Below are 21,951 nucleotides of genomic sequence, written 5' to 3' on the forward strand. Positions count from 1 at the left end.
TGCAGGCTATTCCACCTCCAGGCATGAGGCCACCTATCAGAGGACCCCCACCTGCTGATACGGGCTTTACTGGTCATTCAGTTACAGGAGTACCTTTCCAGTTCTCTTCTTATCATATCCTATATCATCAGTTTGAGGCTTGCCTTATGGAGCAGCGATTCCTACAGGGTCAGATTCAGGAGTTACTACATATTATGCGTACCAGAGAGGTTGGGAGTGGTGAGAGGCAACTAAGAGAGAGGCTCCATGTGTTTCATAGAGCAGCTGCTGTGAGGATTGTTGAGGCTACACATAAGGACATCACCCCTGATTTCTTAGTGGAGTGGGCTAAGTGGGTTCTAGAGGAGCTTGAGCAGATTGGAGATCCAGACTTGCCATGAGTCAGAGATCCAGAGATGGAGATGCTGAGCAGTGTTGTTATGGTTGTGTAGTATGTACAGTAATGTGTAGTGTGTATCAGTAGACTTTTGGAGTTGTACTTATAGACTAGTTATGCTGACTAGTGAGTAGGTTGTTGTACCCTTTTGTTTTTACTTCTGTAGCGTCTTTACACCTGTATTACCCAAAACTTTTCATCAATATATATCAGTACCTTTTTTCTTTCCAGTATTGTCATTTACTTTATTGCACCTGTTTTACTTTACCTTATTTATTGCACCAGTTATACCCCTGTGATACCATGTACCCTGTTTTCCATAACTGTTTATATTCTGTAAAGAAGCATGCAATTTACTTAGTTCAACTGTTACAACTGTTTTCAAAAAGAGATATTTCTGTTTTACAAAACTTTTCTTTTATGCAAAGAATTTGATTTAAAAGCTAAATAAGTTGTTTGATTCTTACAGAAAATGCCTCCCAGAAGAAATACCCGCACCAACACCCAGAATGAAGAAACCAACAACAACAACAATAACAACCAAGATGATACAAACCAGAATGCAAACCCAGGACCCATAGACCCAGCAATAGCCCAGATTCTCCAAATCTTGGCCCAACAAACAGTTCACCTGGAACAATAAAAACAAAGACAGACCAATCCCCAGGTAACTTTCAAAACTTTTCAGGCAATAAATCCACCAGAATTCAAGGGTTCCTTAGAGCTGATTGAAGTAAATGTTTGGTTAAAGGAGATAGAGAAGGCATTTGCCTTAGTGAAAGTAAAGGAAGAACAGAAGGTTGAGTTTGCAAGTTACTATTTGAAGAATGAGGCCACCTATTGGTGGGACATGGTGAAGACGTTGGAAGGTACAGATGTTATTACTTTGGAGAGGTTTAAGGAATTGTTTTTAGAAAAGTATTTTCCTCAGTTTGTCCAGGATCAGATGGAGTTGAAGTTTTTAGAATTAAAGCAAGGAAATATGTCGGTGGCAGATTATGAGAGTAAGTTTGAGGAATTGTCAAGGTATGTGTCGTCGTATATGGATACTGACAAGAAGAAGGCTAAGAGATTCCAGCAAGGTTTGAAGCCATGGATAAGAGGAAAGGTAGCCATTTTTGAATTAGATACCTATATAGGAGTTGTACAGAAGGCTATGATCGCAGAGACAGAGAGTGAGATGTCACAGAAGGAGAAAGAAAGCAAGAAAAGGAAATTTGAAGGGAATGAAGGTCAGTCACAACCAGGGAAGTTTCCAAAGTTTAAGAAGGGCAAGTTTCAGCAAGGGAGGAATTTTAATTTCAAGAGACAAAATGCAGGCGACGGAGGCCAGGGCTACCGTCCAGTTAATGCGAATTAACTGAATCAGTTGAGGTTAACTTTTCTAGATTGTCAGGTATGTGGAAAGAAATATGGAGGAGTTTGTAACAAGTTGAATGTGGTGTGCTTTAAGTGCAACCAGAAAGGGCACTATTCAAGGCAGTGCCGAAATCAGCCAGCAAAAGAACCGGCAAGTAAGGATCAGCCTATCCGGAATCCAGCAGTGAAGGTTCCAGCCATTGGATTTACGTGCTTTAAATATAGAAAGCCAGGACATATAGCAAGAGATTGTAAGACACCAGCCCAATCAATAATGCATTGAGGATTATGGGATCTACCCCAGCAGTGAATGAGACTCCAAGGGCTAGAGTTTTTGACATGTATGTGAAGGATGCTATCCAGGATACTGATATCGTGGCAGGTACGCTTAATGTGAATTCTTTATATGCCAAAGTGTTAATAGATTCGGGAGCAACTCGATCATTTGTTTCACAAGATTTTGTTAGTAAGTTAAATTGTTTAGTTGAGTATTTAAATGAAATAATGATTGTGGAATTAGTAAATCAAGAACGTGTATCTTTTAATCAAGTTTGTGGGAATTGTGAGATTGAGATTTCTGGTAGTAAGTTTTGTGTAGATTTGATACCATTTAAGTTTGGAGAATTTGATATTATCTTAGGAATGGATTGGTTATCAAAGCACGATGCCCAGATAGATTGTCGAAATAAGAAGATAATGGAGAAGACGCCAGATGAGAGGATAGTAACGTTCAAGGGCGAGAAGCAAGTAAAGAAGTTCTTAACAATGATTCAAGCCAAGAAGTTACTACGGCAAGGATGCGAGCATTTCGTGGCATATGTGATTGACTGAAGTCAGAAGCCAGCAAAACTTGAAGATATTCCAGTAATGAATGAATTTCCAGATGTGTTTCCCGATGAGTTACTAGGACTTCCTCCAGACAGAGAAATTGAGTTTGCAATCGACTTAGCACCTGGAACAGAACCAGTATCCAAGGACCCGTACAGAATGGCGCCCGTTGAGATGAAAGAGCTAGCAAAGCAATTGCAAAAGTTGTTAGAGAAAGGAATAATCAGACCCAGTGTATCCCCGTGGGGTGCACCGGTGCTATTTGTTAAAAAGAAGGATGGAAGCATGAGACTGTGCATCGACTATAGGGAACTCAACAAGCTTACAATTAAGAAAAAATACCCGTTACCCAGAATTGACGATCTGTTTGACCAATTGAAAGGAGCCAAGTACTTCTCCAAGATTGACTTAAGATCGGGATATCATCAACTGAAGATCAAGCCAGAAGATATACCAAAGACAGCTTTCAGAATACGGTATGGACATTACGAATTTTTAATGATGTCTTTTGGATTGACCAATGCCCCGACAGCGTTTATGGACCTGATGAACAGAATTTTCAAGGAATACTTGGACAAGTTCGTTATTGTGTTTATAGACGATATTTTGATTTATTCAAAGACAGAAGAGGATCATGCGGAACATTTGAGAATAGCTTTGGAGATTTTAAGGAAAAAGAAGTTATATGCTAAATTCTCGAAGTGTGAGTTTTAGCTACAGGAAGTTCAGTTCTTAGGACACATAGTCAGTAATGAAGGGATCAAAGTGGGCCCAGCAAAGATTGAGGCAATTATAAATTGAGAAAGACCGAGAACACCCACCGAGGTAAGAAGTTTCTTGGGATTAGTGGGATATTATCATCGATTCCTTTAAAAAAATTCATGGATTGCCACACCATTGATAAAGCTTACACGGAAGAATGAAAAGTTTATATGGAACGACAAGTGCGAAGAAAGTTTTCAGGAATTGAAGTGAAGATTAATCACGACACCTATTTTGTCACTTCTAGACGATCAAGGGAATTTCATAATTTATAGCGATACTTCTCATAAAGGACTAGGATGTGTTCTGATGCAGCACGATAAAGTGATTGCGTATGCGTCAAGGCAACTGAAACCACACGAACAAAAATATCCTACTCATGATTTGGAGCTAGCAGCCATATTTTTCGCTTTGAAAATTTGGAGACATTATCTGTATGGAGAAAAGTGTGAGATTTACACGGATCACAAAAGTTTGAAGTACATATTCACACAGAAGGAGCTTAATATGAGGCAAAGGAGATGGTTAGAATTGATCAAGGATTACGACTGCTCGATTAATTATCATCTCGGTAAAGCAAACGTTGTAGCAGACGCGTTGAGTCGGAAGGAAAAGTTAAATGTGTTATCAGTAGCTGAAGAGATATGTAAGGAATTTCAGAAACTGGAATTGGAGATTAGAGTTTGCAAGCCTGATGAAGCAAAAGTGTACAGTATGACTTTCCAGCCGGAGTTGTTAAAGAAAATAAAGAAGTGTCATGAAGATGTAATGGATCAAGATATAAATCATTTGGTAGGTGAAGAATTGTGCACATAAAAAGACGATCAAGGTATTCTTAGGTTTTCTTCAAGAATTTGGATTACACCGGTGACGGAGCTGAAGAATGAAATTTTACAGGAAGCACATAATTCAAGGTATTCAATCCATCCAGGGAGTACCAAAATGTACAGAGATTTAAAGGAAAATTATTTGTGGCCAGACATGAAGAGGGAAATTGCGGAATGGGTTAGCAGATGTTATACATGTCAGAGAGTTAAAGCAGAGCATCAAAGACCAAGTGGATTACTACAGCCATTGGAGATTCTGGAGTGGAAGTGGGAACATATTGCCATGGATTTCATAGTTGGATTACCAAGGACAAGGGCTAATCATGATGCCATCTGGGTCATAGTGGATAGACTCACCAAGTCAGCTCATTTTCTGCCTATAAATGAAAGATTTTCGCTCAACAAGTTAGTCCATATGTACCTGAAGGAAATCGTAGTTCGTCATGGAGTTCCTGTGTCTATTGTATCTTATCGAGATCCAAGATTTAATTCATGATTTCGGAGGAGTTTTCAAGAATGTTTGGGAACAAGACTGAATATGAGTACAGCTTACCACCCACAAACGGACGACCAGAGTGAAAGAACGATCCAGACAATCGAGGACATGTTACGAGTTTGTGCTATTGATTTCAAAGGAAGTTGGGACGAGCATTTACCTCTAGTATAATTTGCTTATAATAACAGTTATCATGCCAGTATTGGGATGCCACCCTATGAAGCCCTTTATGGACGCAAATGTAGATCTCCAGTGTATTGGGACAAAGTGGGAGAACACAAAATACTAGGACCTGAATTAGTACAGCAGACAAAGGAAGTTGTTGAAGTCATCCAAAAGAGATTGATAGCAGCACAAGATCGTCAAAGGAAATATACAGATCAATCAAGGAAAGATATGAAATTCGAAGAAGGAAGCTTAGTATTACTGAAAGTATCACCGTGGAAAGGACTAACGAGGTTTGGAAAGAAAGGAAAGCTGAGCCCAAGATATGTTGGACCTTTTGAGATTCTAAAGCGCGTTGGGAAAATAGCTTACGAATTGGCGTTACCTCCGCACATGGAGCACATTCACAATGTCTTTCACGTATCAATGCTTAAGAAGTATAATCCAGACTCCAGGCATGTAATAGAATATGAGCCAATAGAGTTTCAGGAAGATTCGTCATATGTAGAGAGTCTGATAGAGATTCTAGAGGAAAGAGAGAAGGTATTAAGAAATAAAGTGGTAAAGCTGGTAAGAGTATTATGGAGAAACCCAAAGGTTGAAGAGTCAACTTGGGAGTTAGAAAGTGATATGAGAGAAAAGTACCCTCGTTTGTTTTCTTAGGAGATTCTGAGGACAGAATCCTTTTAAGGGCGGAAGGATGTAATATCATGGATATATCGTGTAATTATTTTTGCTAATAAATAATTATTATATGTGTTCAGTATCTATTCTGTGAATTATTTGTTAAGTGTTAACTGTGTTTGGATGTTTAAAAATATTATTAATTGAGTATTTTAATTTTAATATGTCCAAAATAAAATATAGATAATTGTCATATCTTCCTAATTATTTTTATGTTGATTTATGAATTTATAGGAATCATATGGATTTTATAAAATCTTTTTTCGGGTATTTAAAATCTATTTTATAAAAACGGGAACCAACCGACATCAACCGTTTTTACGTTTTTATAACCCGAAACTCTTCCGAGAACTCCTTCCTAACCTAATTGTAATATTGTGAGCATTTTCCATATTTCGACTTTTTCGATCCGGCGTACGGTTTATCCTGCGCGGGTCCCGCCCAACATTTCCGATACAATATTCGTTTCGGCAAATCAATAAAACTCGTATTTTCGATAAACGGGAGCTTTTTATTAAACTATCATAATTATCACCTCGTAATACGTGTAACCAGGCGCTGAGACCAAGACCGCAGTATAAATTGTACTGATTTGGATAAATATCCCGAAAACCGATACCGTTTGGATCATTTTTTATAAATAAACGTACCGTTTTATATCCGGAATGATCCAACGGGATACTAATTTTCCGTAAATATAAATAGCCTTTTACCGTATTTTATTTCGTATAAAAATCATTTGCAGTCAGCTAAATATATAATTTTCCAGAGGAAAACCCTAAATTCATAAACCTTTCTAAGAATCAAACAGCAAAACGAAGGTGTTATTGATCTCTGTTTTCAAAGCTTGAGTAACCAAAACGAAGGATTTGAGGAGTACTATCAGATTCTGATCTTCGTTTTACTGCAGAAACTAAGGTTATTTTTCTATATTTTTATTTATTTTCAAATTATTTTTATTAAAAATATGAATTTCTATTCGGATGATTGTTTGTATGATTTGATGATTGCATGTTGTAAAGCTTGTTTTCCTGATGATTTTCATATGTCATACGTCTGATTTGGAGTCCAATAACATGCTCAAAAGTGGGTTTAATTCTCGAATTTTGAAATTAGGGTTTATAACCCGTATGAATGTTTTCAATTGAAATTTGGGGCTTTTTGATTTAGGGGTTATTAGCTGTTGATTTATAGTGGATTATGTTCCTTATGAAATTTGCAATCGATTGGTATATAGCTTGTTAACAGAGGATGTCTGAATCAAAGTGAGTTGTGTTTTGAAAATTTTCGAAGTTCGCCGGAAACCGGCGATCTTCTTGGACAATTTCCGGCCAAGTCTGGGGTTATCTGTCAATTTTGATTGCATGAATAAGTTCCTGGTGTTGTGTAGATTAAATCTTCGGCCACCCCCGACGTTTTCCGGCGACTGGACTGCAAAATTGCAGTTTAGTCCCTGTACTTTTGAAGATGGTGAAGTTCAGTCCCTGAACTTTCCAGAGTTTTCAAAAATAGGATTCCTGTTTTAAAAATATTCAAAAATCAAATTTCCTAATTATTTTTATTATAAAAATTCGTTTTTAATTTCTGAAAATTCCAAAAATTATTATTTTAATTCCAAAAATTGTTTTTAATTCAAAAATAAATCTGAATTAATTAGTTAATTAATTTCAGTTAATTTTTAATTGATTAATTGGTCAATTAATTCAAAAATTAATTGATTAATTGATTTAATTAATTATTAATTGATTTTAATTAATTATATAATTAGATTTAATTACTTAAAAATGATTTAAAAATTCTGAAAAATAGATTCGAGCTTTAAAATATTATTTTAAATTGTTTCAAAGCCAGTATTGGCCAGTCGAACCCTGTTTATTACACCGAAATTGATCCAACGACCCGTTTTAATTCCGAAAAATGTTTTAAAAATCATTTTAAATACCCGAAAGCTTGTTTATTACCTGAAACTTCTTTATAAATGTTATATCATTGATTATGTGACGTGTTATGTGTTATATGTGACTTGTTGGTTAACTGTCGGTATATATATTCGATGTTTACTTGTTTATTGCGTAATTTTCAATCTGTTAATCGGATTTGGATGAAACGAGGGGTAGATAGAAGATGTTTCGAATACAATTGTATAAGTTGAATATTGATAGATGCTTATGATATGTCAGCAGAAGAGGCGAGGCGGAGAAAAGGAAAATAGGTAGTCGAGTAAGACAGTGGTGATTGAAAGTGAGTGCAGTATAGTAAGCTAGTACCAGGCAAGTGTTTTGAACTTTCTCGAGTTATATTATAGTGGATTGATAGTACTGTTTTATATTGCAAGTGCTTTGATGCACTGAACCCAAACCCTGATTCCAGTTATTGATCTTGAACCGTAAACCTTATTCTTTCTAACCCATTGATTATTGTTCATCCAGATACGAACCACAAATTTACGATACTACTCCATAAATACATACAAACTAAATATCAAACACTGAACCAGATTGCTTACACATTCAAACCATTGTATCTTATGCTTTGAAAGACCAAGTTTTTGAAACCCTGAAATATTGATTCCTTTTTTATCCAATTCTTTCATTACCTAACAGCCAAGCTTTGAAAATGCCCTATTGATCCCTACGAAGATTGAAGCTATTTCATTAGTGAGCATCCACTGTTGTTAACGATTCTGTTTATTGCTTTACATTGTTTATTCTGTTATTATGTTAGAATTGGATTGTTTTTATAAAATTGTGGACCAGATTCGTGGTCAGACAATATAATGGTCAAGTTAGGCCAATGTGTGCCTTGGATCCAGTAGTTAGAGAAGTGTTATGTGCTTTGCTCGGGGTTAGTGCGTGACTGATCAGCAGCCTAACCTTGGTTTTTAAAATGAAAATATAATATCCAATTTTAAATCATAATCCATTGTTAACTTGATATCATAACCATATTCACCTGATGATCATTATTCTCAGTTTTATCATTGTGACTTGCTGAGCTAGTTAGCTCATTTGTGCGATGTTGTTTATGTTCTTTTCCAGTTAAGAAGGAACCGGTTGGTACCGAGGATCCCCAGTCCAGCGCGAGAGCTAGGGGTTCTGGTTGATCGAGTTGAGCTAGTAGGCTTCTTTTGGAATAATTTAAGTTTGTAAAAGTTTGTAATAATGTTTAATACTTAGTTCTGAGTTGGAATAGTTGGGATTCGAACATTTCTAATATAATTAACTGTGTTTGGCTTGTGTGCATACTTTAACCTGTTACGGTTCGTGGTAATTGGTAAGTAGGGTCACTGCATATTATTCTTATTATCTCTATTATTGTTATAAGCAAGTTATAAATAAGCTGTGTGTATGTGTGGACCCCAAACTTCTGACTCGGGTTTGGAGGGCGCCACAATACGGGTCGGGTATGAACCGGACCCTTGATTATTAGGTCATAGTGACTGAGTACCTTATATGTTGGTGGGGTCTATACAGTTGGGTATAGATCTGTGCTATATCCTGACTGATCAGCAGATTATAGTACATATGTTGGTTTTTGTGTCCAATCTCATTCATTTGGCACTCAACAGTTATGGCATTCATTGTTCTTTACAGAAACAGATGGTTCTTGAAGATAGATACGGGCATCAGATTGATGCTAGCTCCTAAATCACATAAACACTTGTCGAACGACAAGTTTCTGATGGTACAAGGAATAGTGAAGCTTCCAACATCTTTAAGCTTTGGAGGCAACTTCTGTTGCAGTACAGCACTGCATTCCTCCGTTAGAGCAACGGTCTCTAAGTCATTGAGCTTCACTTTCCGAGAGAGAATACCTTTCATAAACCTCGCATAGCTAGGCATCTGTTCAAGAGCTTCGGCAAAAGGTATGTTGATATGAAGTTTCTTGAACACCTCCAAAACTTCTCAAACTGCTTATCAAGCTTTTTCTTCTGCAGCCTCTTAGGAAAAGGAGGTGGAGGATAGATCTATTTCTCCCCTGTATTACCCTCAGGAGGAGTGTGTTCCACAGTAGTCTTCCTTGGTTCTACCTCTGCTTCCTTCTGCACTTCTTCTTCAGCCACAACTGTATTTTCTGAAACTTTAGATTGTTCAGGCTCTTCGTCTTCCTGAATTTGGGGGCTTGCGACCTTTCCAGAACTTAAGGTGATGGCGTTCACCTGTTCTTCAACTTCCCTCTTGCCTGGATTTGTTTATGTATCACTAGGAAGCGTTCAAGGTGGTCGATTCAATAAGGCATTAGCAATTTGCCCTATTTGGTTCTCCAGAGTCTTGATAGAAATAGCCTGGCTTTGGCATATAAGAGCCTGGTTTTTGCACATAAGCCGTAACTCCTCCAATTCATATTTTTCATTCGAAGATAGACATGCACCAAGAGTTTGTTGTTTTGGTGTAATTTGTTGCTGAAAACCAGGAGGGTTGAATAGCTTATTTCCAAACTGCGGGAACGGCTGTTGCAACGCATTCTGATTGTTGCTTCGGCTGAAGTTAGGATGATTCTAGTTGTCAGGATGACAAGTGTCTGGAACTGGTTGATGCGATCTCGGAAAGTTGCTCACAAACTGAGCTGTCACTAGATATAGCGCATTGTTCCGTCACATGCGGACCTGCACACAGCTCACAAACACTAATTATCTACTTAACACCATAGTTAGCCAAAGAATCGATCTTCATAGACAACGCCTTTAGTTGAGCAGTGATAGCCGTAGCTGTATCCACTTCAAGAACTCTTGCTACCTTGCCCTGTGGACATCTCTGGGTTGGATACTGATATTTATTAGCAGCCATCAGTTCAATTAGATCATAAGCTTCCTCATAGCTCTTTGCCCATAATGCTCCGCCTGATGCTACATCGAGTATGGCTCTGGATTGTTCTCCCAACCCATTGTAAAAATAATTGATGATCATCCAATCAGGCATTCCATGATGAGGACACTTCCTAAGCATCTCCTTGTAGCTCTCCCAAGCTTCACATAGCGATTCTCCCATTTGCTGCGCAAATTGAGTAATAGCATTCCTGAGTTTAGCTGTCTTCGCCATAGGGAAGAATTTAGTAAGAAACTTTTGAGCAAGTTCTTCCCAAGTAGTAATCGAACCAGCTGGTAGAGAGTGTAACCAGCTCTTAGCCTTGTGCCTCAGAGAGAATGGGAATAGTATCAGCTTCACAGCATCTTCAGAAACACCGTTGAACTTGAAGGTGTCGCATATCTCAATGAAATCCCTAATGTGCATATTGGGATCTTTCGTTGGAGAACCCCCAAACTGGATTGAATTCTGCACCCATTGAATTATGCCAGGCTTGATCTCAAAGGTATTAGCTGTGATAGCTGGCCTGACAATGCTAGATTGAATGTCATTGATCTTGGGTTGAGAAAAATCCATCAAGGATTACGTTCGTGCTGCTGGGTCTCCCATTGTAATGAGTACCTGAAACACAACAAGTATACCGTGAAAGTAAAAGAGTCCGAGTCTGTGAACTTTAACGACCACTGATGACAAGCACAAACACTAAACAATTAACACCGATCCCCGGTAGCGGCACCAAAAACTTGTTAGGGCAAAAACACGGGCTAATATTAACGCAAGTATATACGTTCGCAAGTAGTATAAGATATAAATCAGATTCGTTCCCACAGAGATTGGTTTGGGTTAAGTTCAATTTATGCACCTATGCAATAATGTATGGTTATCGCTCAATGCTAAGACAAATAACAAATTGGGTTTTTATTAAACTAAGAGATTATACTAAATAACATTAACTAAGAGAATTGAGGTTGAATTACTATATATGACAAACATGGAATTCTAACTTTATTAAATACTTCATTCAATAGCCTTATTATTCTTAACCTTAGCATGTAATGGTGATGACACTAATCAGATAACAGGAAACTAGTAAATGCCAACTTTTATTGTACGAATACCCTACTACCAAGCATCCACAAAAGAGATAGAAATTGAATAGACACCAATTATGATTAGTCCTTATATGTCGATAAGAATTGATAACATTACGATTTAATGCGCAAGTTATCTATCGTGATTACATAGGGCAAGTAAGATGGTTAAAATTACCTACGAATCATGCATAACAAATACATGAACCTATGCTAGCATGGCAAGTTCTAAACCTCTATATTCACTGTCGCTTCAATAGAGATTAACACGTTATCTTATATGTTAGCTACGCACATAAGACGAATAAGCACAACCAATACTAGGATATCAATCAATCACCACACACCAAGATACCGAAACAAATTAATTATTGAAATCCATTAGTAAATCTGCCCATAATTGAACTCATCGTCATCATGGGTTCGAATGAAAGCATGGTATAAAATAAGGTCTTAATAAACTGAATAATAATTAAAGTATGAATAAAAAAGGTCCAGGTTCAACAAGAATGAAAATGAGCATTTGTAATATCCGGGATATATCGTGTAATTATTTTTGCTAATAAATAATTATTATATGTGTTCAGTATCTATTCTGTGAATTATTCGTTAAGTGTTAAATGTGTTTGGATGTTTAAAAATATTATTAATTGAGTATTTTAATTTTTATATGTCCAAAATAAAATATAGATAATTGGCATATCTTCCTAATTATTTTTATGTTGATTTATGAATTTATAGGAATCATATGGATTTTATAAAATCTTTTTTCGGGTATTTAAAATCTATTTTATAAAAACGGGAACCAACCGACGTCAACCGTTTTTACGTTTTTATAACCCGAAACTCTTCCGAGAACTCCTTCTTAACTAATTGTAATATTCCGAGCATTTTCCATGTTTCGACTTTTTCGATCTGGTGTACGGTTTGTCCTGCGTGGGTCCCGACGCAACATCTTAGATACAATATTCATTTCGGTAAATCAATAAAACTCTTATTTTTGACAAACGGGAGCTTTTTATTAAACTATCACAATTATCACCTCGTAATACATGTAACCAGGCACTGAGACCAAGACCGCAGTACAAATTGTACTGATTTGGATAATTATCCCGAAAACCGATACCGTTTGGATCATTTTTTATAAATAAACGTACCATTTTATATCCGGAATGATCCAACGGGATACTAATTTTCTGTAAATATAAATAGTCATTTATCGTATTTTATTTCGTATCAAAATCATTTGTAGTCAGCTAAATATATAATTTTCTAGAGAAAAACCCTAAACTCATAAACTTTTCTAAGAATCAAACAGCAAAACGAAGGTGTTATTGATCTTTGTTTTCAAAGCTTGAGTAACCAAAATAAAGGATTTGAGGAGTACTATCAGATTCTGAGCTTCGTTTTACTACAGAAACTAAGGTTATTTTTCTATATTTTTATTTATTTTCGAATTATTTTTATTAAATATATGAATTTCTGTTCGGATGATTGTTAGTATGATTGGATGATTGTATGTTGTAGAGCTTGTTTTCCTGATGATTTTCATATGTCATACGTCTGATTTGGAGTCCAATAACATGCTCAAAAGTGGGTTTAATTCTCGAATTTTGAAATTAGGGTTTATGACCCGTATGAATATTTTCAATTGAAATTTGGGGCTTTTTGATTTAGGGGTTATTAAATGTTGATTTATAGTGGATTATGTTCCTTATGAAATTTGCAATCGATTGGTATATAGCTCGTTAACAGAGGATGTCTGAATCGAAGGGAGTTGTGTTTTGAAAATTTTCGAAGTTCGCCGGAAACCGGCGATGTTCTTGGCCAATTTCCGACCAAGTCTGGGGTTATCTGTCAATTTTGATTGCATGAATAAGTTCCTGGTGTTGTGTAGATTAAATCTGGAGGTGATGGTGGTGGGAGGATGCCGGAGGCGAGTTCTCCGGCCACCCCCGACTTTTTCCGGCGACTAGACTGCAAAATTGCAGTTTAGTCCCGGTACTTTTGAAGATGGTGAAGTTCAGTCCCTGAACTTTCCAGAGTTTTTAAAAATAGGATTCCTGTTTTAAAAATATTCAAAAATCATATTTCCTATTTATTTTTATTATAAAAATTCTTTTTTAATTTCTGAAAATTCCAAAATTTATTATTTTAATTCCAAAATTTGTTTTTAATTCAAAATAAATCTAAATTAATTAGTTAATTAATTTCAGTTAATTTTTAATTGATTAATTGGTCAATTAATTCGAAAATTAATTGATTAACTGATTTAATTAATTATTAATTGATTTTAATTATTTATTTAATTAGATTTAATTACTTAAAAATGATTTAAAAATTCTGAAAAATAGTTTCGAGCTTTAAAATATTATTTTAAATTGTTTTTAAGGCTCGATAATTATTATAAAATTGTTTCAAAGCCAGAATTGGCCAGCCGAACCCTGTTTATTACACCGAAATTGATCCAACGACCCGTTTTAATTCCGAAAAATGTTTTAAAAATTATTTTAAATACCCGAAAGCTTGTTTATGACCCAAGACTTCTTTATAAATGTTATATCATTGATTATGTGACGTGTTATGTGCTATATGTGACTTGTTGGTTAATTGTCGGTCTATATATTCGATGTTTACTTGTTTATTGCGTAATTTTCAATCCGTTAATCGGATTTGGGTGAAATGAGGGGAGATAGAAGTATGTTTCGAATAGAATCGTATAAATTGAATATTAATAGATGCTTATGATATGTGAGTAGAAGAGGCGAGGCAGAGAAAAGGAAAATAGGTAGTCGAGGAGTAAGACAGTGGTGATTGAAAGCGAGTGCAGTATAGTAAACTAGTACCAGGCAAGTGTTCTGAACTTTCTCGAGATATATTATAGTGGATTGATAGTACTGTTTTATATTATAAGTGCTTTGATGCACTGAACCCAAACCCTGATTCCAGTTATTGATCTTGAACCGTAAACCTTATTCTTTTTAAACCATTGATTGTTGTACATCCAGATACGAACCACAAATTTACGATACTACTCCACAAATACATACAAACTAAATATCAAACACTGAACCAGATTGCTTACACATTTAAACCATTGTATCTTATGCTTTGAAAGACCAAGTTTTTGAAACCCTGAAATATTGATTCTTTTGTTATCCAATTCTTTCATTACCTAACAGCCAAGCTTTGAAAATGCCCTATTGATCAGTGCGTGACTGATCAGCAGCCTTACCTTGGTTTTTAAAATGAAAATATAATATCAAATTATAAATCATAATCCATTGTTCACTTGATATCATAACCATATTCACCTGATCATCATTATTCTCAGTTTTGTCATTGTGACTTACTGAGCTAGTTAGCTCATTTGTGCGATATTATTTATGTTCTTTTCCAGTTAAGAAGGAACTGGTTGTTACCGAGGATCCCCAGTCCAGCGTGAGAGCTAGGGGTTCAGGTTGATCGAGTTGAGCTAGTAAGCTTCTTTTGGAATATTTTAAGTTTGTAAAAGTTTGTAATAATGTTTAATACTCAGTTCTGAGTTGGAATAGTTGGGATTCGAACGTTTGTAATATGAGTAAGTGTGTTTGGCTTGTGTACATACTTTAACCTGTTGCGGTCCGTGGTAGTTGGTAAGTAGGGTCACTGCATATTATTCTTATTATCTCTATTATTGTTATAAGCAGGTTATAAATAAGGTGTGTATGTGTGGACCCCATACTTCTGACCCGGGTTTGGAGGGCGCCACAGCATCCAAAGTTACAACTATTTTCAAAGAATCACAAGTAGAAAACAAGATCTTCTTTTTCGGAGTTGTTTTATGCTTCTACGTCTTCTCCTTGATCTCCCAATCTTCCCGGATGATGAAAACCCTTTTTTTTAAGTATATATAAGCTCCTAGTGGACATGTACCCTTAAAATTATCAAATTCCACTCAAAAAAAGCTTTTTCAGCGAAATCAGCCGCGCATCAGCATGCGGTCGCGTGCGGGTCTGACGCGGCTGCGTGTCGGCATGCGGTCGCGTGCACTTCTGACGCGGCCGCGTGGGCGGCTTCTGGAAAATTCTGATGAATCTTATTTTTGCCATAACTTAAGTTCTACTCGTCAGAATTAGGCGATTCAACTGCCCACGCGAAGCTAACGATATTCTCTACAACTCGACAATGGGATTGTTTCAAAATCTGATCACTTTTCTTCATATTTCCTTTAAAAGCTCCTTTCTTTATTTAACTGATACCTGAAATGCAATAACACAAAAACACATCAAAATACCAACAACTTGAGTCCAAAACACCAATTTAAGCTTGTAATAAAGCGTTCCAAGTGGATATAAAATCCACTTATCACACCCCAAACTTAAATCGATGCTTGTCCTCAAGCATAAACAGACTCAAAACTACAAAACAAACCTAATGCATGAATGCAACTACGTGAATGCAACTAAATGATAATGCAATTGATCCCTCAGAATAACCATAACCAAATGAATAAGCCAATGCCTCTAAGAATGCAATGACTTAAAACAGAGTTCGAATAAATCCCACAAACCAACTCACAAACCAGAAACGTGTGTGTGTGGAATGCTTAACAGATATCTCTCGATACTAGATCAATAACCATAACTTATCTATCATCGAAACAATCAAAAGTTTATAAACGGAATGGACAATAAACGCATTATGACTCACAACACCTCCTTTCTACTAGAGTTATACAAGGATTCACACTATTATTGAACACATAACAAAGATGCTTATTTGACCGTGTAATGAATGAGGCCCCAAAAGACTTATGCAATAATACCCATGTAGAGAGCGTTAGGTTAGCGGATCTCAGACTATAAAAGCCTTAGGTCACTAGGAACAAAGTCCTCTAGAACTTAATAACTCGAGTATTAAAGAGCTCACTCTTGATCAATTATGCATAAACACATACTTTTTTTCTCTTTTTTAATTTTTTTTTTCAAAAATTTCTAAATGAGTGCGTTTCGCTCCATCTCATTCAACCCTAGACTACTCATAAAAATATGAGCCGGCTACTAGCCATTTGACGCCTAGCCTTACACAACTAGCAATGAAATTCAAGTTTTTCTCCAGATAAAAAAATCAGTGTTTTTACGTCATTACGAGAACATCACAAATTCTAAATATAACCAAGTGATTAAATCTCAACAACAAACAAGTATGATCATGATCTAGATCAAAAGCAACCCTATAAGACTTTGTGAAAATATTTTTTTCTGGCATGCAAATCAATTCATTAGGACTTAAAACATCCCTCTATTCGTCATCACCACACTCAAATCAACATCAACTTATCAAATATCATAGTTCATCTTAAGGGATTATGCTAAATATGCATGCAAACGCAAATATACGAAATCATATAAAAACAAATAAATATGTCCTAAATGAACAATCATGCAAAAATATGAATGAACTACAACTAAACATGCAATATGAATCTATATGAATCTACATAGACACACACACTACTAATCCTTACATTATCACCCCCAAACTTAAAATTTTCAATGTCCTCATTGAAGGTAATAATAAGGATTTCAGGCATACCTAGTCATCGGAAATATCACCCTCCTCGGGTGGAGGATCAGGTGGCCAATCAACCTCAACACCACTGGCTCGAAAAATAGTGCCCAAAGCCTGTGTCAAATCTACAGAAAAATGACGGTGAATGTCATGCATGGCCTCCATACGCCTAATTACTCGCATGTACTGCTCATCACCAACATCAGTCCTATCAACTACCTGTTGCACATGAGAAGAACCCTCTGTAGGCACGGGAATATCCGTCCAGCCACTCTCTACATCATCAAAAATATATCACAACCCCTTCTCATGGGGTGCACCTAAGAATGAATAACTCAAGTGATCTGGCATTCGGTTAAGCTCAAGTGTGGGAGCTTCTTGAATAAATGGTTCAAAACGCACCTGAGAAATTTTCAGCTTTGCTAACCCAAGAGAATCGAATTGAAAAGTCAACTTCCTCATCCACGGAGGTGCATTCAAATCCTGCAATTGCTCTGCTCCTTCTTTATCTTTAATAATTGATTCCCCTATTAAGGATCTCTCTAAGGTATCTGACTTTGGCAATTGCTTAGGCTCTGAATTTACTACAGAGTCGACCCACTCTACTTTAAAGCACTCCTCTTTAGCTGTGGGTAACTTTATATCCTTGAACACATTAAAAGTGACCTTTTGATCATAAACCTTCATCGAAAGCTCTCATTTTTGTACATCGATCATAGTTCGGCCTGTAGCCAAGAATGGTCTTCCCAAGTTAATGGGAATCTTCTTATCTTCCTCAAAATCGAGAATCACAAAGTCAGCAGGGAAGATGAGTTTATCCACCTTAACCAAGACATCCTCCACTATAACTCGTGGATAAGCGATGGAACGGTCAGCTAGTTGCAATGACATGTATGTTGGTTTCGGATTAGGTAGACCAAGCTTCTTGAAGATAGATTAGGGCATCAGATTGATGCTAGCTCCTAAATCACATAAACACTTGTCGAACGACAAGTTTTTGATGGTGCAAGGAATAGTGAAGCTTCCAGGATCTTTAAGCTTCAGAGGCAACTTCTGTTGCAGCACAGCACTGCATTCCTTTGTTAGAGCAATGGTCTCTAAGTCCTTGAGCTTCACTTTCCGAGAGAGAATACCTTTCATAAACCTCGTATAGCTAGGCATCTGTTCAAGAGCTTCAGTAAAAGGTATGTTGATATGAAGTTTCTTGAATACCTCCAAAAACTTCTCGAACTGCTTATCCAGCTTTTTCTTCTACATCCTCTTAGAAAAAGGAGGTGGAAGATAGATCTGTTTCTCCCCTGTATAACCCTCAGGAGGAGTGTGTTCCACAGTAGTCTTCCTTAGTTCCACCTATGCTTCCTTCTGCACTTCTTCTTCAGCCACAACTGCATTTTCTGAAACTTGAGATTTTTCAGGCTCTTCGTCTTGCTAAATTTGGGGGCTTGCGACCTTTCCAGACCTTAAGGTGATGGCATTTACCTATTCTTCAACTTTCCTCTTTCCTGGATTTGTTTATGTATCATTAGGAAGCGTTCCTGGTGGTCGATTCAATAAGGCATTAGCAATTTGCCCTATTTGGTTCTCTAGAGTCTTGATAGAAACAGCCTGGCTTTGGCATATAGGAGCCTGGTTTTTGCATATAAGCCGCAACTCCTCCAATTCAGATTTTTCATTCGAAGATAGACATGCACCAAGAGTTTGTTTTTTTGGTGTAATTTGTTGCTGAAAACCAGGAGGGTTGAATAGCTTATTTCCAAACTGCTGGAACGGTTGTTGCATCGCATTCTGATTGTTGCTCTAGCTGAAGTTAGGATGATTCCAGTTGTCAGGATGATAAGTGTCTGGAACTGGTTGCTGCGATCTCTGAAAGTTGCTCACAAACTGAGCTGAGTCACTAGATATAGCGCATTGCTCCATCACATGCGAACCTGCACACAGCTCACAAACACTAATTATCTACTTAACACCATAGTTAGCCAGAGAATCGATCCTCATAGACAACGCCTTTAGTTGAGCAGTGATAGTTGTAGCTGTATCCACTTCAAGAACTCCTGCTACCTTGCCATGTGGACATCTCTGGGTTGGATACTGATATTCATTAGCAGCCATCAATTCAATTAGATCATAAGCTTCCTCATAGCTTTTTTCCCATAATGTTCCGCCTAATGCTGCATCGAGCATGGGTCTGGACTGTGCTCCCAACCCATTATAAAAACAATTGATGATCATCCAATCAGGCATTCCATGATGAGGACACTTCCTAAGCATCTCCTTGTAGCGCTCAGAAGCTTCACATAGCGATTCTCCCGTTTGCTGCGCAAATTGAGTAATAGCATTCTTGAGTGCAATTATCTTCTCCATAGGGAAGAATTTAGTAAGAAACTTTTGAGCAAGTTCTTCCTAAGTAGTAATCGAACCAGCTGGTAGAGAGTGTAACCAGCTCTTAGCCTTGTCCCTCAAAGAGAATGGGAACAGTCTCAGCTTCACAGCATCTTCAGAAACACCGTTGAACTTGAAGGTGTCGCATATCTCAATGAAATCCCTAATATGCATATTGGGATCTTCCGTTGGGGAACCCCAAAACTGGATTGAATTTTGCACCCATTGAATTATTCCAGGCTTGATCTCAAAGGTATTAGCTGTGATAGCTGGCCTGACAATGCTAGATTGAATGTCATTGATCTTGGGTTGAGAAAAATCTATCAAGGATTTCGTTCGTACTGCTGGGTCTCCCATTGTAATGAGTACCTGAAACACAACAAGTATACCGTGAAAGTAAAGAGTCCGAGTCTGTGAACTTTAACGACCACTGATGACAAGCACATAAACTAAACAATTAACACCGATCCCCGGTAGCGGCGCCAAAAACTTGTTAGGGCAAAAATATGCGCTAATATTAACGCAAGTATACGCGTTCGCAAGTAGTATAAGATATAAATCAGATTCGTTCCCACAGAGACTGGTTTAGGTTAAGTTCAATTTATGCACCTATGCAGCAATGTATGGTTATCGTTCAATGCTAAGACAAATAAAAAATTGGGTTTTTATTAAACTAAGAGATTATACTAAATAACATTAACTAAGAGAATTGAGGTTGAATTACTATATATGACAAACATGAGATTCTAACTTCATTAAATACTTCATTCAATAGCCTTATTGTTGTTAACCTTAGCATGTAATGGGGATGATACTAATCAGATAACACGAAACTAGTAAATGCCAACTTTCATCGTACGAATACCCTACTACCAAGCATCCACAAAAGAGATAGAAGTTGAATAGACACCAATTATGCTTAGTCTTTATATGTCTATAAGAATTGAAAACATAACAGTTTAATGCGCAAATTATCTATCGTGATTACATAGGGCATGTTAGATGGTTAAAATTACCTATGAATCATGCATAACAAATACATGAACCTATGCTAGCATGGCAAGTTCTAAACCTCTATATTCACTTTCGCTTCAATAGAGATTAACACGCTATCTTATATGTTAGCTACGCACATAAGACGAATAAGCACAACCAATACTAGGATATCAATCAATCACCACACACCAAGATATTGAAACAAATTAATTATTGAAATCCATAAGTAAATCCGCTAGAATCCCATGATAAAGATTAGCCCATAATTGAACTCATCGTTATCATGGGTTCCAATAAAAGCATGGTATAAAACAAGGTCTTAATAAACTGAATAATAATCAAAGTACGAATAAAAAAGGTATAGGTTCAACAAGAATGAAAATGAGCATCCAAAGTTACAACTATTTTCAAAGAATCACAAGTAGAAAACAAGATCTTCTTTTTCGGAGTTGTTTTGTGCTTCTAGGTCTTCTCCTTGATCTTCCAATCTTCCCGGATAATGAAAACCCTTTTTTAAGTATATATAAGCCCCTAGTGGACCTGTACCCTTAAAATTATCAAATTCCACTCAAAAAAGGCTTTTTCAGCGAAATCAGCCGCGCATCAGCATGCGGTCGCGTGCGGGTATGACGCGGCCGCGTGTTGGCATGCGGTCGCGTACACTTCTGACACGGCCGTGTGGGCGGCTTCTGGAAAATTCTGATGAATCTTATTTTGGCCATAACTTGAGTTCTACTCGTCAAAATTAGAACGTTTCAACTGCCCACGCGAAGCTAACGAGATTCTCTACAACTTGACAATGGCCTTGGCTTCCAAATCGGATCACTTTTCATCATATTTCCTTTAAAAGCTCCTTTCTTCATTTAACTGATACCTAAAATGCAATAACACAAAAACACATCAAAATACCAACAACTTGAGTCCAAAACACCAATTTAAGCTTGTATAAAGCGTTCCAAGTGGATATAAAATCTACTTATCAAGTTTGTAAGATAGTTTATTAGAATTGTTGTAATAAAGTTGGTATGTCGTTCTTGTTTTCAATTCTTAACCTTGAAAAGATCCTGAGTAGTAGTAGTAGTAAGGGGTAATTATATATTTACATTATAATTGTACAGATTCAGTAAAGTAGTTAGTGATCATAATGCCCCAAATCTATACCCCGGATTTGGAGGGTGTTATAACAAGGTAGCAATGATAGCACTTCAGCAGAGAACTAGAGATGAGTTCTTCAAGATGTCCTTAGCTAAGCGCCCCCTGAAAGTATGTTACAGCTCCAAGATAGGGCCGAAAAGTATATTAAGGTAGAGGAAAATATGAAGAAGATGGTGGTGAATAATGAACCCGCTGGTGGTAAGAAACGAAAGATTGATCTAGAATACAATGTTAAGGACAAATACCCTAGAACTGAGCAAAATGTTGATTTAACCCCGAAGAAGGGAGGACCTAGACAAAAGTTTACCGAATATGCTAAACTGAATGCTCCTAGAAGTCATATCTTAATGGAAATCGAGAGATATAGGGATGTTTGTTGGCCTAAGCCCTTGGAGCCTGATCCTGATAAGCTAGATAAGAGCAAATATTATAGATTCCACAAGGATGTTAGTCATGACACTGATGAATGACGATA

At 36.9% G+C, this 21,951-nt stretch overlaps 2 non-coding genes across 2 annotated transcripts; both read left to right on the plus strand.

The window, feature by feature from the left end:
* Window positions 1-10,414: 10,414 nt before the first annotated feature.
* On the plus strand, window positions 10,415-10,521 carry LOC141669882 (small nucleolar RNA R71). The gene has a single exon (XR_012554128.1). It is a non-coding gene; the product is annotated as a small nucleolar RNA R71 (small nucleolar RNA).
* An 8,664-nt stretch (window positions 10,522-19,185) lies between these two features.
* LOC141670114 (small nucleolar RNA R71) lies at window positions 19,186-19,292 on the plus strand. The gene has a single exon (XR_012554360.1). It is a non-coding gene; the product is annotated as a small nucleolar RNA R71 (small nucleolar RNA).
* Window positions 19,293-21,951: the final 2,659 nt, after the last annotated feature.

This window comes from Apium graveolens, chromosome 6 (assembly GCF_009905375.1).
Source record: "Apium graveolens cultivar Ventura chromosome 6, ASM990537v1, whole genome shotgun sequence".
Classification (NCBI taxonomy): Eukaryota; Viridiplantae; Streptophyta; class Magnoliopsida; order Apiales; family Apiaceae; genus Apium; species Apium graveolens.